Source organism: Toxorhynchites rutilus, chromosome 3 (assembly GCF_029784135.1).
Source record: "Toxorhynchites rutilus septentrionalis strain SRP chromosome 3, ASM2978413v1, whole genome shotgun sequence".
Classification (NCBI taxonomy): Eukaryota; Metazoa; Arthropoda; class Insecta; order Diptera; family Culicidae; genus Toxorhynchites; species Toxorhynchites rutilus.
In genome coordinates this window covers 205,976,823-205,993,378 of record NC_073746.1, presented here as the reverse complement: position 1 = coordinate 205,993,378, position 16,556 = coordinate 205,976,823, and the positions used below count along the sequence as shown (strand labels likewise).

Genomic DNA, 16,556 nt, shown 5'->3' with positions numbered 1-16,556 from the left:
TAGTTGTAGTAGTGTAACTATTCTGATTACTTTGATTTTTGAGAATTTTAGTTGGTAACCCTTTTCCAAACTGTCGAACTTATTGACACCAGTGTTGCCAAGTCGCAAAACTATAGTAGCCTACGTATTTCAAAAAGACGAATGAAAAATTGCATGGAATGATGCCTAATGCATAGTATTATCGCACGCGTCATACGATTGATAATAAAATTGAAGAAAGTACAAGTGTTACAAATACCGTTGATGGGGTGAAAAGGGGTCAAAAAATGTAGTTTTCGAACTTTTTGTTAAATAACTATCGTAAATTAGAGTAAAACACAATTTTGTTTACATAGAAATGTTTTCTAATGTTGAACACTCGTAAGTGTTCAGGGATCTGATGAATAATATTAATTTTTCACTGAACTACGATTAAATGAAAGTTGACCCAATCTCACCTCTTAGAGGGGGTGACAATGGGCAAAAGTAGTGAATATTACTTTCTATTAAGAATTGTGTTTAGAAATCAATTTCTCAATAGTTTAATTTAACAACATGTAAGTGTCTCGAATGATTATTTGATTTACGAAAATAGTGTCAATCCACCTAGAAGTGCGATGGAAATGTTTATATACAGCCATTCCATGTCAAACCGATATCGTGGTTCTCAGATTTTCGTGAAAAGTGGTAGTTTTGTTCTTTATCGCAAAACATTAGACCCGTATTTTTTATCATTAGGGTGATCATTTCCATATTAGGGTTGCCCAACAAATCAAACTTTTGAACTACTGCACCGATTCAGAGGGTGTCAATGAAAATGGTCATCTTGGTTTTTCATACGGAACTTCGTGCAAAATGTTGATTTACACTATTTACACTATTTACACCCAATTAAAAATATAAGTTCAATCGAACTTCATTTACTAGTGTCGTGGACATTAAAATTTGAGTTTTTTGAAAACCAAAAAATCACCCAAGTCACCCAAGGTTTTAAAAAATTATTTTTCGATGTCAAATATAAATGTATATTCGTCGTATATATATATATATATATATATATATATATATATATATATATATATATATATATATATATATATATATATATATAAATGGATTTCTGTCAAACCACCATAAAAACATTTATTGTTCCCTAAAACCTCCCTATGCCAAATTTCGTTTCATTTTCTTGATTAATTCTCTAGTAATGCAGAAATTTGTGTTTCATTTTGTTTTTTTCATTTTCATTTGTGTTGCCCTCCCTTAGAGAGGGAGGAGGGGCTTCGAACTATCATAAGAACCTTCCCCGACCCCAAAAACCCTCACATACCAATTTTCATGTCGATTGGTTCAGTAGTTTTCAAGCCCATAAGAATCAGACAGACAGACAGAAATCCATTTATAAATCAAAATAACAAAATAACTCAAAATAACGTTCAACGTATCGTTGCTGAGCCGATTTCGAAGCTTATTTTTGTTCTGATTATATTCAGAAAAAAAACACTCGACATTTGCCGAGGAGTTAGGCATAGTGATTTCCTTACGGAGTAATTTTCACATTAGAGTACGGAATAAATTCTCTACATCTTGTACATTCCCATTGTAGCCTTGAGCGTCGAATCATCAAAATCGAATCTTTTTCTCATTTACTTAACCAGCTCCACGAAAAAACTGCGACGAATATACTTTGAAATGATCTGCCTTTCGCTATCCATTGCACTGATAAATTGTTCTGCTGCTATTCCAACCTAGAAATTCTTGTCGCTTTTCAAATGATCTTCATATTCAATACCGTTGGACATTGAAGCAACATGCTCTTGAATCTTTCAGCTCTTCATGTAGCATCGTGAATTCAGGTTTTTCAGCCTGGAACAAACGATTCAATCTGTTGATCTGGGGCAAAACATAGGTCGCGCCGTCCGACGTAAATCCTTTCAAACGATCCTTGTAAGGAATTCCGTCCTTATGAAACTAATCAATCATTACATTGTAAATGTTTTTATGATCAGCAGAACCAAGCGATACTGCGGCGTAAAATTCGTCATGTACCTCAATGTTGCTTTGTTCAAGTAAGAAATTTCACAAGTGGAAAAAATCTGTACCAATCTGTACTTTTTGACGAAAATCTGTACTCTACCTTACAGAATCTGTACCAAAAATAGCGAAAAAATCTGTACCTTTCCAGATAAATCTGTACGTGTGGCAACACTGAATAGACCCTTCAAATATGTTTGTCGTGTTATACCGTCATGTTCATGGAATTTTATGAATTTTCAACAACTTTTCCAAATAAGGTACACCGGGGCATTAGTTGAAATTCGAAGTTAAGGAAGTAACGGAAGCCATGACTTCTACTAGGGATGATAGATTGACGTGATATATATATTTTTTTTTTTTTTGGTAAACATTACCTTTCAACCCGGTTTATGGCACCCATTACCAGAATATTGGAATGCATTAACGCAATCCGCGCCTTCATTTATATTTCCTCGTTCGTGAAATCAAAACAAACATTTCTGCGCTTACTCTATCGGTCCGAAAACACTTGTTTTTTTTAAGTGGTTTACTTAAACTTAAAAATCTGTTTCTGCATAGCTCTGAGCATTTCACCCCATGTTTTTTTTCATTCCTGGGGTAAGTTGAAAAAACAGTGAAAATCGATTATTTTTTTAACTTTGCTGCAGGTGCCGGACGTGACCTTCAGCGTGAGAGGTTCGGATGTCAACCACTGTGCCAGATCGCCTCCACATGGTACTGTCATTGATGTCATTGTTTCGTATATTAACCCGTTAACGACCAAGCTGTAAAAAATAATTTCATAACAAAAGCCATTGATGTAATTTTGATTATTGGCGTTACAGAAACCCCAATCTTGAAGAATTATTTTTCTCCGTTCTTCCGTTTCCCGGAAGATAACAAAAGAAACAAAAACATTGGCCAAAACCTACATTTTTGGTTCTGTAGGATGTTCAATCCAATGGTTTTTTCCTACATCACAATGTGTGTTCTTTTATCAAAGTAATACTGTAGAAAAGATACATATTTTTACATTTTATTAAGTTTTTTTCTGTTAGGTTATGTACATAACATATACTTTCTGCACATAGTTGCTTTAAACCGAATTTATTGTCCAATAAAGTTATAGCTAATAAACTGAGCTATCATTTGATGCCAAAACCTTACCATTTAGAAGTATTCCAAAGTCATGTAAAATTATCAAAGTTGCTGTTCGATTTTTCGAACACTTGGCCTAAAATGGGTTAATTCCTAGCATGTAGTGTCCACTTTGCGCGTATCAGACTACTCCCTCACATCTCACGTGTACCACAATCTCCTTTTCTAATTGTTTATATGTAAATTCTTCAATTTAGTGTTTCATATATCAGTTTTAGAAAGTTCGAGAAGCAAAACCGCGCATTAAACTCATGATAGATCACGTTTCAAATTACCCCGCTCTACGGGACAAGATGAAACGATGTATATGAAAACTGGACATTTTAGAAATTTGTATTTTTCGAAGCATTCAGTGTGAATCTCCATTTTTTATCGAAAATCATTTGTCATAATTGTATATGCTGCAAACAGATTTCGATTTAGTGATTTTTTAAGAAAATCGGAAAAATCGTTTCAATTTGCCCCTGTGTACCTTAATCGTTATTATTAGTTCAGCTCAGTGTGTCCACTATGTGAGATGAACAGTAAATACAGAACATTTTCTTCTAATAACGTTTTATCCTAAATTCTGAGATTCACCCGTTTGAAAGCGTTCCGATTCTAAATTGGCAGAGCCTTGTGATCATTCTTAAAGCTTCCTAACCTAATGAAACAATCCGATAAAACAAGTAGCAAACAACAACTGACACAATTGAGTGCTCAAATGCTCTCGATACTCCAAGAGACGTGACAAAATGATTTTTCTGCACAACACTCGGGCACATGATGCAAATGATGTCAAGCAAATTTTGAAGACGCCTCAATTGGATGTCTTACTTCACCAGACATTGCTCCTCCCGACGCACTCTGATCGTAATGCATTATCTGACTGGGCAGCACTTCAGTTTGGCGGGTGATTTACGGGTCGAATTAGTATTTGAAGTATGGAACTGAGACTTAATTACCAGTTGTGTTTGGTAAAAAAACGAAAACTGCGAGGCTTTTTGAATGAAATTTTAGAAATAAAAAAGAAATAAAATAAAGACTATTGCCAGAGTACACGGAAAAAAAACATGAATGGGATATGTTTGGGACGATTGAAGTGCAGAGATCGTGAGATTCATATTTTTGCAACATTCGAGATTAATTTTTGTATGTCTCGAAGTGACCTGTGGACACTTAACTACAGTATTCCCATAGAATAGTTAGTTTACTTCTGTTAGTGTTCAACGTAGCAAAGTTTTGCTGCAAGTCCTTGTATTGTGTTAGATTTTTGGTTTGCAAACTGTTATGACAAAAAGATGTTATCCACATTTGCACAAATAATAGAAAATATAGAGATTTATGGAGATTCTGCGAAATCAAGTTCATTCAAAATTAAGTCAGTCAATGGATGAGTATAAATGCTAATGGTATTAGTCACAATGGCGTACCTGTAGAAGTTTTTTTTCTTAATCATCAATTATGCGCGGCTGAATTCGCTCAAGTGCACTAATACTGTTCGCTGCTCAAAAATAAAAACAAAGCACTTTCAAAGTTGTGCAACTTGTGGCACAAAAAGATGGTGGTGCACGAACATTTAATAACATTCCGTTTCCTTTTCGGTGACTTGCAACTCACGAACTGAACGAACTTTGACTGCGCAACGTAATTAAATTTATGTTCACTTATTAGCATCACTAATATTTTTTTGCTTTAGTGCAGCCATGATTGAATACACTTGAGATATTTTGAACATTAATGTAATCTCGATGTACACTTAAGAATTGAGATTCACTCGATGGGTGTCGAATATGAGTCAATCAAACGCACTTCACTATATTCAAAACTTGTTTTAAAGAGATTAATTGTTGGCACGGGATTGCTCTCTGCAGCCGGATTTATTTGCACGACTTCACATTATTGTGTATTTTTTACATACATTCTTTTCATCAATTGATCACATCGAAATTAAGTGACGTCGACAATTTTACAAAGAGGCGTATTTTCTCTGGCGCACTCACTCACCAAAGATCATGCCGCTCTGCTGATATTGTGATGTTGCAAGGTATCCCAGTATGTGTGTTCACTTTTCCTGTTGATAATTCTTCTTTTACGGATGGGTGGGGATTATTTCTGGGCTTAACTTTCTTCACTGCTGAATGCCACTTCTTTATTCTTCTTGCTTACTCGCTAAATAACAAACGTAAAGTGTAGAGCGGGAGATGAAAAGCGTTGAAAAGCTTCAGCATCTCGACTAGATATAAACTTGTCACATTCTTGCTAGCATCACTCCGTTCGCTTCATGATTTTCACGATAAATTTTTATACACGTACACGTTTATATGTGTGTACAGTAACCATTTCCGCTGTTGCTCTTCCGATTTATCTTTAGTAAACTGTTTTCTCACCGCCGTCTGCCACACTCACATACAACGTTACACAGGTTGCTCCACGTAAGATCGTAGTTCGAATATTTCACCATTGAGCTGCCGTTTTCCGAATCCGTTTTCCGCAAGTTGAAAAAATCACCCACCCAGTTAATTAATTCATTGCATATTCCACTCTATTCTTACATAGTAATGCTCACAAAATTAACCGTGATGTGTATTTCGCGCCCCAACTTTGGATCAGCACCTTAATTTGTTTTTTTTTTTGTTGGTCGAACTTATCTTACCGAGGCTGGAGCCACATGTTCAGATCGCACGTCCGTCGCGTATACTCGCGCAGCAAGATTTGTTTTGTAGGCCACCACATTCATTGCAGCGAGAGAGCTTCGGTCAAAACATGATACACTAGCACTACTTTTCTTATCTTCGAGTGGAATGGGTAAGGCGGTTGCCACAAAAATATTTAATCCGAACTGATTTTTTTTTTCAATTTCATGAGCTTTTACTGTATGCAGTTACAAAATTGACATTGGAAAAACAATATTTTATTTCGTTTGCATTTAAGTTTATCACTTTATTTGAGATTTGAAGATGGCCCGCGTGTTGGAGTGGCCTCTAGGGGTAAGAATAGTTTAGGACCGTTACAGGGTACAAGTGGTTTTCGTAAGGGACATCCAAGTATCGGAATCACCCGCTACTTCGGACTTGTTTGTGACATTGACATTGAAACAAGATGTACCCTCGAGTTCATTATTCAACGTGGGTTTGGGAAGCTATTGCACGAAGAGTAGCAGTGCAAAGGAGCGATACCATCACCACGATATCTGGACTTTGCGATCTTTGGTTTTGCAGGAAATATCGACATAAACCACCGGTGGTACACATTGAACTTGATCTTTAGCCCACGTATACCACCGGTGGAATTAATGCTCTGAAAATATATGGTATGACAAATTAAATTTCACAATCGAACTGATCGCAGCGCCACGTATTTCACAAGTAATGCACGCCACGATAACCACTCTGAAAAGATTACTTATTTGTCACGGAAAATGTTGACCATAGAGCTGTGGAAGAGGTGTGTTTTAAATGTTTTAAAGGGCAGCGACGGGGATCGTATCCAAATCTTTTAAGCTCGGTGTGTGCCATGACCTGAAGTCAAAGGCCATGAAATCGTCAACCTGGCCCATGGGTATTCGTTTCCGAGAATTCGAAAACTACAGCTCGAACAAACTGGGGTTCTGGGATCCTGTAGTCGATCAACCACAACCGGATACGCCGTCAACGACCAACTAACGCCACAAACGTCTATTTTCTGTAATGCCAACATTCCAAATCTGCTCCCGCCGACATTCATAACTGCCTCAGCTCTGGTTAATCACTTAACCATATACTACCAAAATGTACGTGGAATACCGTTCTTACCGAAACCTGGCTGCGACCCGATATTGCGAATACTGAACTGGCGTCCGATTATACGATTTTCCGTTGCGATCGTAGTGAAAGATCAAGTTCTTTACGACGTGGAGGTGGAGTACTAATCGCAGTTTGGTCTTCGCTTCGTTGCAGATAGTAACTACACTCAATTACAGCAAGTCGTCGTTTCCGTCAAACTCCCTGATTCTACTATTTACATCTGTGGCATCTACATTCGGCCCAACTCTCATCCCGATTTATACGCCATGTATTCCGACGCCGTACGTGACATCTGCGACCGCGCATTGGACCCTGACTCCATTGTCGTAGTCGGCGACTATAATCTCCCATATTTATCATGGACGTTCGATGAAGACATAAACAGTTATTTGCCTAGCAACGCCTCCACGGAAGCCGAACTTGTGTGCACGGAAACCATGGCTGCATCTGGACTCCACCAAATCAATACGCTTCGCAACTCGAAAAATCGGATTCTTGACTTAGCATTTGTTAACGATAGTTGCAATGCCGAAATCATCGAGCCACCATCTCCTCTTTTGAAACTTGACACTCATCATAAACCTCTTGTTCTCCGTATTCAACTCGATGTGCGTTCTCAGCAAACTCCTGATGATTCTTGTGACGATCCTGATTTTGACTTCAAGCAATGTGACTTCACTACACTGAACAACCTTCTTTCGGATGTTGACTGGAACGAAATCATTGGCGCAGAGTCAACAAACTGTGCAACGGCAGTGTTCTACGAAAAGTTTACGAGATCCTTCGCGATAACGTTCCCCGCAATCGAAGATGTCAAACACCCAGTTTTAAGCACTCATGGTGGACGCCGGAGTTGCGTCGTCTCTGTAACAGTGTCCGTAAAGCCCGAAAAGGCTACTTTCGAACAAAATCCAGTGACGCGAAAGAAAAGCTTAAGCATCTTGAAGCGTGCTATAGCGAGTGTCGAATAGCAGCTTTTCGCTTTTATACAGATCGAATTGAATTTGAAACAGTATCCGAAAAGGTTTTGGACGTTTGTGAAAAATCGTAAAAGCGGAACGCATATTCCGGAGAATATGTCGTATGGTGACTTAACAGCTACCACTCCTTAAGAAGCGGCAAACCTGTCCGCAAGTTTCTTCCGAAGCGTGCATAGTGATGATCCGCCAGCATTCTCTGCAACAGAGTTTGACAACTTTTCGTCGCTAAACATAAGTTTGCCACCGTTATCCATCACGACGAATGATGTTCTTTCAGCCCTGAAGATACTTGACATCTCCAAAGGCGCTGGTACCGATCGTTTGTCTCCAACTTTCCTAGAAGAGTGTGCCGAATCTCTGATGACTCCGCTCAGCCTCATCTTCAACCGTTCACTGATTGAACGATCGTCCCAACTATGTGGAAGACGGCTTCGATTACTCCCGTACACAAATCGGGTGGTACTCACATAGTCGACAACTATCGTGGAATTTCCATCCTCTACTGCATAGCAAAAGTATAGTATAGTATTCGTAGATATTATTCACGCAGCCCTCTACAATGCAGCACGCCCGCATATCTGACGTTCAACATGGATTCGTGAAGAAAAGATCTACTGTCTCAAACCTTATGTGCTACACACTCATGGAGCAAATGGATAAGCGATGCCAAGTGGACTGTATATTCTTCGACTTCTCAAAGACGCTCGACAAGGTACCACATGGCCTTGCCATTCGAAAGCTCAGTCACCTGGGACTTCCAAGTTGGATAACAGAATGGCTCAGTTCGTACCTGGCTGGAAGAGAAGCATTTGTGAAAATTGGAAACGCTCGCTCACGTATGTACAGCATCCCCTCAGGAGTTCCTCTAGGTAGTATTCTCGGCCCTCTTATTTTCATTTTATTTGTAAATGACCTCACTGAACGTCTGAAGTCTGGAAAGTTATTGTACGCTGACGATTTGAAAATGTACAGGACAATTTACTCAGTTCTCGACTGTTGTGCTTTGCAAGTTGATATCGATGAGCTCACTAGATGGTGCTCAGCTAACGGAATGTAGTTGAACATCACGAAATGCAAATCAATTACTTTCACTCGCTGCCAAACTTTCATCTTTTTCAACTATGAGATCGCCTCTGAAAACATCGAACGCGTCAATAGCATCCATGATCTCGGTGTCATCCCAGACAGCAAATTGAAGTTCGACGAGCACATCAGCACCACCGCCGCGAACTTGCAGACATTTCAGGATCCACAAACGCTGAAGACATTATATTGTTCCCTAGTACGGAGTCTCATTGAATATGCGAGCTGTGTGTGGTATCCATATCACGCGGCGCAAATCGTACGCATTGAGAAAGCATAGAAAAGCTTCATCCGCTACGCGCTACGGGGTCTTCCCTGGAACGATCCGTCTAGCCTCCCCGACTATGTAAGCCGCTGTAAACTGATCAATATTAAAACCTTACAGTCAAGGCGGACAAAAACCCAACGTCTGTTCGTGTTTGACATATCGACCTGCAACATGGATTGTTCAGAGCTGATACAGAATGCACGAATCTATGCTTCATCTAGACGCCTTCGAGACAGATCCCTCCGCGCAGGACCGCCTACGTTCAAAACCTCTACTTAAATGTTTCCGTGAGTTCAATGTAGTGAATAATTGTTTTGATTTCAATATGTATAAATATGTGTTTAAAAGTAGAATTAAGGAGCTACCCTAAGTAAACAGTCTGTCATCCAATGATTTCCTCCCTGGAGCATGGCAAAAACAGAGTCGCTAAAGTTTTTTCTTAGAAGATTTTCCCAATGAGCCAATGAGTGTTCACATCATGGTTCTTGGACATACTCCGGATCCGCTAGAAGATCCACTCAGTGGAAATCAATCTTGACTCTTTACAACATGTTATGATTCACAATATTCCTCAAATCGTCCAAATCCTCCGAAATGTAAGTTGCTGCTGCCGTCAGAGACACTCAAACCAACGTATTGAATCTCCACATTTTTGGCTTAACCAGTGATGTTGTGAAGACTGCGATCCGCAAATTAAAGTATTCTTTGACTCTCGGCTCGGATAGTATCCCGTCTTGTGTACTGAAAAAATGTGCCTCAAGTCTTAGCTACCATCTTTCGGTTCTATTCAACACCTCTCTGCAGCAGAAAATATACCCTTTGCTATGGAAGCAGTCAGTGATATCTCCAATACACAAGAAAGGAGACATACGTAACATAGAAAACTACCGAGGAATCACATCACTTTGAATCTGTTCGAAAGTTTTTGAAGTCAAATATGCTGTGTTTTGCTATTGCAAGAACTATCTGTCATCGGATCAGCACTGTTTCTTCCCAAAAAGGTCTGTCACTACCAATTTGATATATTTTGTTTCCATCTGTCTGCGCAATATAGAGCAAGGCACACAGGTGGACGCAGTGTACACAGATATTAAGGTTCCTTTCCACCGCGTCGATCACAAAATCCTTGTAGCAAGGCTGAACAAACTTGGGGTTTCATCCAGATTTACGACATGTTCAAACTCGTATCTAACAGATAGACAGATGTGTGTTAAAATTGAATCTGCGCATTCTGAGACTTTCTCTAATCGTTCGGGAGTCCCTCAAGGAAGCAACCTAGGCCCATTGTTGTTCTAACTATTCATCAACGAAGTGTCCTTGCTACTTCCAACTGGATGCCGCTCATTGCAACACTCTTTCTTTCCATCTGAAGCTCAAGCCAATTGTGTTTAGCTACTCCAAGTCCTGTCGCGAGTGAGCCACATCCGTGACTGTTTGCGCCGGAAATAAAACCCTATAGAATACGATCCACACAGCCTTTTACCTTTTTATTCACATGGTATCACTAGGACTGTTTCACATCTAGCTTTAGCAGAGGGAGTGATCAAGTCTCTCTGGAGAAGAGTTTTTGAGATTGCTTTCGATAGCATTTTCGCTGATACGAAGAACAGCTGATAGTAGAACAGCAGTAAAGGGGAGATAGAACAGGTCTCTGAAAGATACCGTCGGCAAAACGATCTCTGTGAAATATATTCTGTACGCGCTAAGTTTTACAGTTTTAACTTCAAATCGGTTTTTATAGAAAGCATTTGAAACATATTCAGTTGCACGCGAACAGTGACCTTGGAGTGCCCCCGATGATTGCGAATGCACTTCAACGAAATTATCACTAAAACCGACCGGCAGTTGGGATTCATTCTCAAAATTACGAGCGAATTCCATGATCCACACTGTCTGCAATCTCTATACTGCTCGTAAGTTCGATCTATAGTTCTACAGTTGTCTGGTGACCGGTTCAAGCTAACTGGATTTGTAGGATTGAGTCTACTCAGCGGAAATTTGTACGAAACGCTCTCCGGAATCTTCCGTGGCGCACAGTGGTCCCTCAGAAATTCTAGGTGGCATTAAATAGAAAAATGAACGACAATGCCCGACCGAATGAATGATCTAGTTGTGTTTTATAACCTTCAAGGCATCTAGTATCATAAATGGCAACAGTGTTCGTGAAGATTTTCGTTGCGATAACTACGTGGCAACGTAGTGTTTGATGCAGTGAACCAGTGTAGCGATAAACGAGCATGTTTTTCAAATTTTGCACATGTGCTACAAATACTTTAGTAAATAATGTGATGGTGTTCTAGATATAGAATTTATGCTAATTTCGAATTTGTATTCCTTTTTTAGTTTGAAAAAATTTTTAAGCTGTGAAATGAGTGTTTCAAAGTAAATACATTTTCTACATTGAATTTATACAAAAGTAGACTTACAAAAAATGTTCCAAATTTCTCCAAATTTTTTTAGAACAAAATGTCTTCCTTAGGGTCCCCTCTACACTTTACCTTTAAGACTTCTAGCTACTTCTGGCAACTTTGCGAAAAAAAGCCATAAATATTTCGATACTCTACAGGTGTTTTTCAAAAATTTTGTAATTTCAACCCCTTTTGGGGTTTGGGGCTCCTCCCCCTGCCCTTGCTTTGGGATTCATAACCAAAATGACTCGAAAATAGATTCAGCACCTTCGAAAACTTCCTTATACCAAATTTCAAGGTATTTCCATTCATTTTTCCATTTAATGCCACCTAGAATTTTTGAGGGACCACTGTGTGGTGGGATCCACTAAGCTTCCAACCGTACGAGGCGCGTCGTTAACTTTTGAGACTGGAGACGCTGAAAGAGGACGTTTCAACGCTCAGGCTATGTTTGTCGCCAAACTTTTGACCGGCGGAATCAACTGCCCTGCACTGTTGGCGCAAGTTAATATGTATGCGCATGAACGTATTCTTCGTGCCAGAAACTCCTTGCATCTTGAAGGACGCAGGGTAAACTATGATAAATGTTGACCGAGTGGTCGCAGGTTCTCTTCGAACATTGTCTATGTCTCGTGGACGTCTTATGAACGTTTCATACAGGAAATATTTCGCTCGATTGCAAAGTCCGATAGAACGCAAGTATTTGTGGAGACCATAATAGGTACAATTCCCATTGATAATAAGCTTTCGGATCTTGTGTTTGATATCATTGTCTGTCGTTAAAATTGAGGGTAGACAAGTTGGTCCACTACCTCGAACTCATCGCCGTTGATTATAACACTACTGCCTAATCGAGCCCTGTCCTGCTCGGATCCATGTATTTGGTTCACATCATCAGCACAGCAGCAAAGCATGAATTGACTGGATCTGTTGGAGATCGCGCCGCGCAAGATAAACGCACCAAAGTTTCCACAGTCTGGTTTATAGTATTTCTTGAAGATAGGCCAAATAACCCTATCTTTTCAGTCCTCCGGTAGCTGTTCACTTTCCAAAATACGCCATTAGGGTGGGCTACCACTATTCGGTCACTTGACGATCGTTCGACACATTTTTGCTCGCGGCACGAAGCCTTTACTATTAAAAAGATGTGAACATGAAAGAAATAAAGAAAAAATGGAAAAAGAAGAAAATGGAATGGAGGAAAGTTAGAAAAAAGAAAGAAAAACAGGAAGTGGGTTATATCTATGGTATAACCGCAAGGGTGACGTAGGACTATCGTTGATTTAGAGATCATTTGTTTGAAGTTGAATCTAAATCCATCCTGAATGAATGAATAAATAAATATTTGGGTGACTTCAAAAACGAGAGTGTTACGTTGGAGACTCAAGGTTTTATGCATCCAATATTGGATACAAAAAACCTTGTTCTGAAGAATAATCTTCAGAAGCTTTCCTGCTAACTGCACTTGATTGACAAATCACAAAACCAAATGTATGTGGTCGCAGTATTATATGGATAGAAAACATTAAAATAAACTCGCTTGAATGTAATTTTCAATTCCAAGGGGAACTGGCAGATTATTTTTCAGCAACGATCATTTCTTTCCAGGTTTCCTCTCGATAACCAGCAAACGAAAAGAGTTGCGCGCGTGTATGTGTGTGTGTGGCGGCTGCTTCTATGTCTTCCCGAGGAACCGTATTTCGATGCTGATACTCTCTTGGTCACGAGAGTATCAGCATCGGCTTTTCTGCGCTCCCTCACAGTTAAAACAAACTGATTGCATTTCAGGTCAGGTCAGGCCAGGTAATGAATCCCTCGATCCCTCGCCGTTCAGCTCGTTCAGTAACGATGTTGTCTTGTCGATGTCCTCAGGCGTCGTGCACAAAATACGTAACGCTAAAAATCCGAATTTTGAACCACCTCCCCCCCCCCCTTTCGTAACGCAATTTCCTATCTCTAATAAATAGAAAGTAACGCAACATCTACCCCCTCCCCCCTTATCGCGTTACGTAATTTGTGCACAACGCCTCACGAAAAATGAATCGGTTTCACCACCAGAATATCATTTCAGTATGCTTTTCGTGCGTGATTGAATCGAGAGAAGGTGTGGTTTACGATGGCAATTTGGAAGGCAAACTAGAGGAGAATGAACTCTCTGAGTATGAAAATTTCGGCGACTGAGCAATAATCGATTGAAAATTATATAATTTTCGCGATACGAAAAATTTTCCGTTTTTCATGTTATGCATCCAATATTGGATACGAAAATATCCTACTGATGGGAAAGAATAATCTTCAGAAGCTTTCCAGCTAATTACACTTGATAGAAAAATTACGAAATCAAATGTATTTGGTCGCTGTGTTCGCCATATAATTAGAAAACATTAAAATAAACTCTTTCGCATGGATGTATTCTTCAATTCCCAGGGAACTGGCAGATTATTTTTCAGCAACGATTAGATCTTTCCGGAATTTTCTCGATGCTGTATGGCATCCAAACGAAAATTCTCGTTTCAGTTTGGCCTGCAAAAAACTTTTCTAAACTCTAATCCATCAAATTGGGAGCCCTGAAAAGGGCCGATGATTATATGCTAAGCTAATATAGTACCCTCTCCTTGGATTCGATGGGCCAGCTGAATGTCCTTGGGCATGATGTGACGCGTTTTGCGTGGATAGCACACAAATTTGTATCTTCGAATAAGCCTAAATAACCGCGGAACTTTGGAAGCGCAAGTCGGTTTTGAAGTCCTGAGCAATTCCACGATCCAAAAGCTGCAAAGGTAGCTTGCGGATCAGCAATTCGGTCGACTTCCGATAGCGATGAATTTCACGCAAAGTTCCCGGTCGATAGCGATGTGGCTTCTTCACCTATCCTGCGGCTGGTGCGCTTATCCGAGCTGCTTTCGTGTGCCTTACCACTGAAAGACTAACTAGCTATCTGCTTGGTCCCAAACAAACGAGTCGTCACGGTGCGAGAGTAGAGTAAGAAATGAACGAAAGCAAAGGAAGCGTCATTTTATAAACCATAAAAGTATAGAATCTAAACCCCACCCTTATTATATTCGTTGCTTACCCTGAGAGAGAAACGAATAACATCGAAGTAAGTATACAGTAATGTATTTGAATCCGGACACTTTGCGTTACATTTAATACCATACCGCAGCCACAACATTTTCTGCATGTTGAATTAATGCGATTGATAAGTAACTATCAAGAAACTATCAGTAACTATATTAGCAACTATTAATCGCATAAATTCAACATGAAAAAAATGTTATGGCTGTGGTATGATATTGAATGTAATGCAAAGTGTCCGGATTCAAAAGCATTACTGTAAAAAAGAGTTAACTCGACTGAAATTTTTTCGGTTCGGCCTGCAAAAACGAAATTAAGAGCCTCCGCCGACTGCAGACTGACTTGTCGACCGATAGTTCGGTGTGCTTCATAATCAGTACGGAGAAAAAAAGTCTGTAGTGTACAGCATAATGCATAGACGTAAGTATGAGCTACTCCATCTCACATTCCAATAAGATTAATGGGTTTCCAAGTGGGCGCGCTACATACGGATACGAATGATTTCAATAACCTGTTTTCGAAGCTATCATTAAGCTATTGAAACAATTTTTCGACTCAATAAATAGCAATCATATAACTCTTGGACATTTTATCTTTTGTATGAAATGATTATCATACTGTTCCGTTGATCCGAAGCAGAATGAATCACGCTTAAAGAAGGAATGGATTTTTTCTTGGAATTTAGTCAGCAGAAATAATGCCCTTTCCCAACAATTAAAAACGACAAACGGTAAACAGTTTCATCAAAGTGATTTCTTCGATATGGGGATATATTCACTACATCATGTCTTATATTTCATATTTTTCATTATGAAATCCATATCCATGGCACCTATCGGTATCGAATTATCATCGACACCACGATTTTCGCTAAATGCTCCTATCAGTTCGGCCTGTAAAAAACTTTTCTGAGCTCTAATCCATCAAATTTGGAGCCCTGAAAAGGGCTGTTGATTATATGCTAAGCTAATATAGCACGCTCTCCTCGGATACGATGGGCCAGCTGGATGTCCTTGGGCATGATGTGACGCGTTTTGCATGGGTAGCACACAAATTGGTATCTTCTAATAAGCCTCCTGCAGCGTCATAACCGCGGAACTTTGGAAGCGCAAGTCGGTTTTGAAGTCCTGAGCAATTCCACGAACCAAATGCTGCAAAGGTAGCTTGCGGATCAGCAATTCGGTCGACTTCTGATAGCGACGAATTTCATGCGAAGTTCCCGGTCGATAGCGATGTGGCTTCTTCACGCTTCCTGAGGCTGATGCGCTTATCCGAGCTGCTTTCGTGGTGCCTTACCACCGAAAGACTAACGAGCTGTCTGCTTAGTCCCGATGAAACGAGTCCTCACGGTGCGAGAGTAGAGTAAGAAATGAACGAAAGCAAGGGAAGTGTCATTTTATAAAACATAAAAGAATCGAATGTAAACCCCACCCTCTTTATTGTATAAGCTTACTGTATACTCACGAATATAATAAGGGTGGGATTTAGATTCTATACTTTTATGGTTTATAAAATGACGCTTCCTTTGCTTTCGTTCATTTCTTACTCTACTCTCGCACCGTGAGGACTCGAGCTCGTTAGTCTTTCGCAGACAGCTCGTTAGTCATTCGGTGGTAAGGCACACGAAGTCAGCTCGGATAAGCGCACCAGTAGCAGGATAGGTGAAGAAGCCACATCGCTATCGACCGGGAACTTCGCATGAAATTCGTCGCTATCAGATATCGACCGAATTGCTGATCCGCAAGCTACCTTTGCAGCATTTGGTTCGTGGAATTGCTCAGGACTTCAAAACCGACTTGCGCTTCCAAAGTTCCGCGGTTATGAC

At 39.8% G+C, this 16,556-nt stretch overlaps 1 protein-coding gene across 4 annotated transcripts in view; it reads right to left on the bottom strand.

Annotated features, from left to right (window-relative positions):
- The window catches only part of LOC129779964 (protein PALS1), a 135,245-nt gene that overhangs the window by 103,651 nt on the left and 15,038 nt on the right, over positions 1–16,556 (bottom strand). Inside the window, exon 1 of one of the 4 annotated variants that reach the window (XM_055787774.1) lies at positions 4,566–5,842. The exons of the other annotated variants lie outside the window; for them this stretch is intronic. The gene's annotated coding sequence lies outside the window, so the exon portion shown is untranslated. Of the gene's footprint in view, positions 1–4,565; positions 5,843–16,556 lie in introns of those variants that run through there. 4 annotated transcript variants of the gene reach the window in all.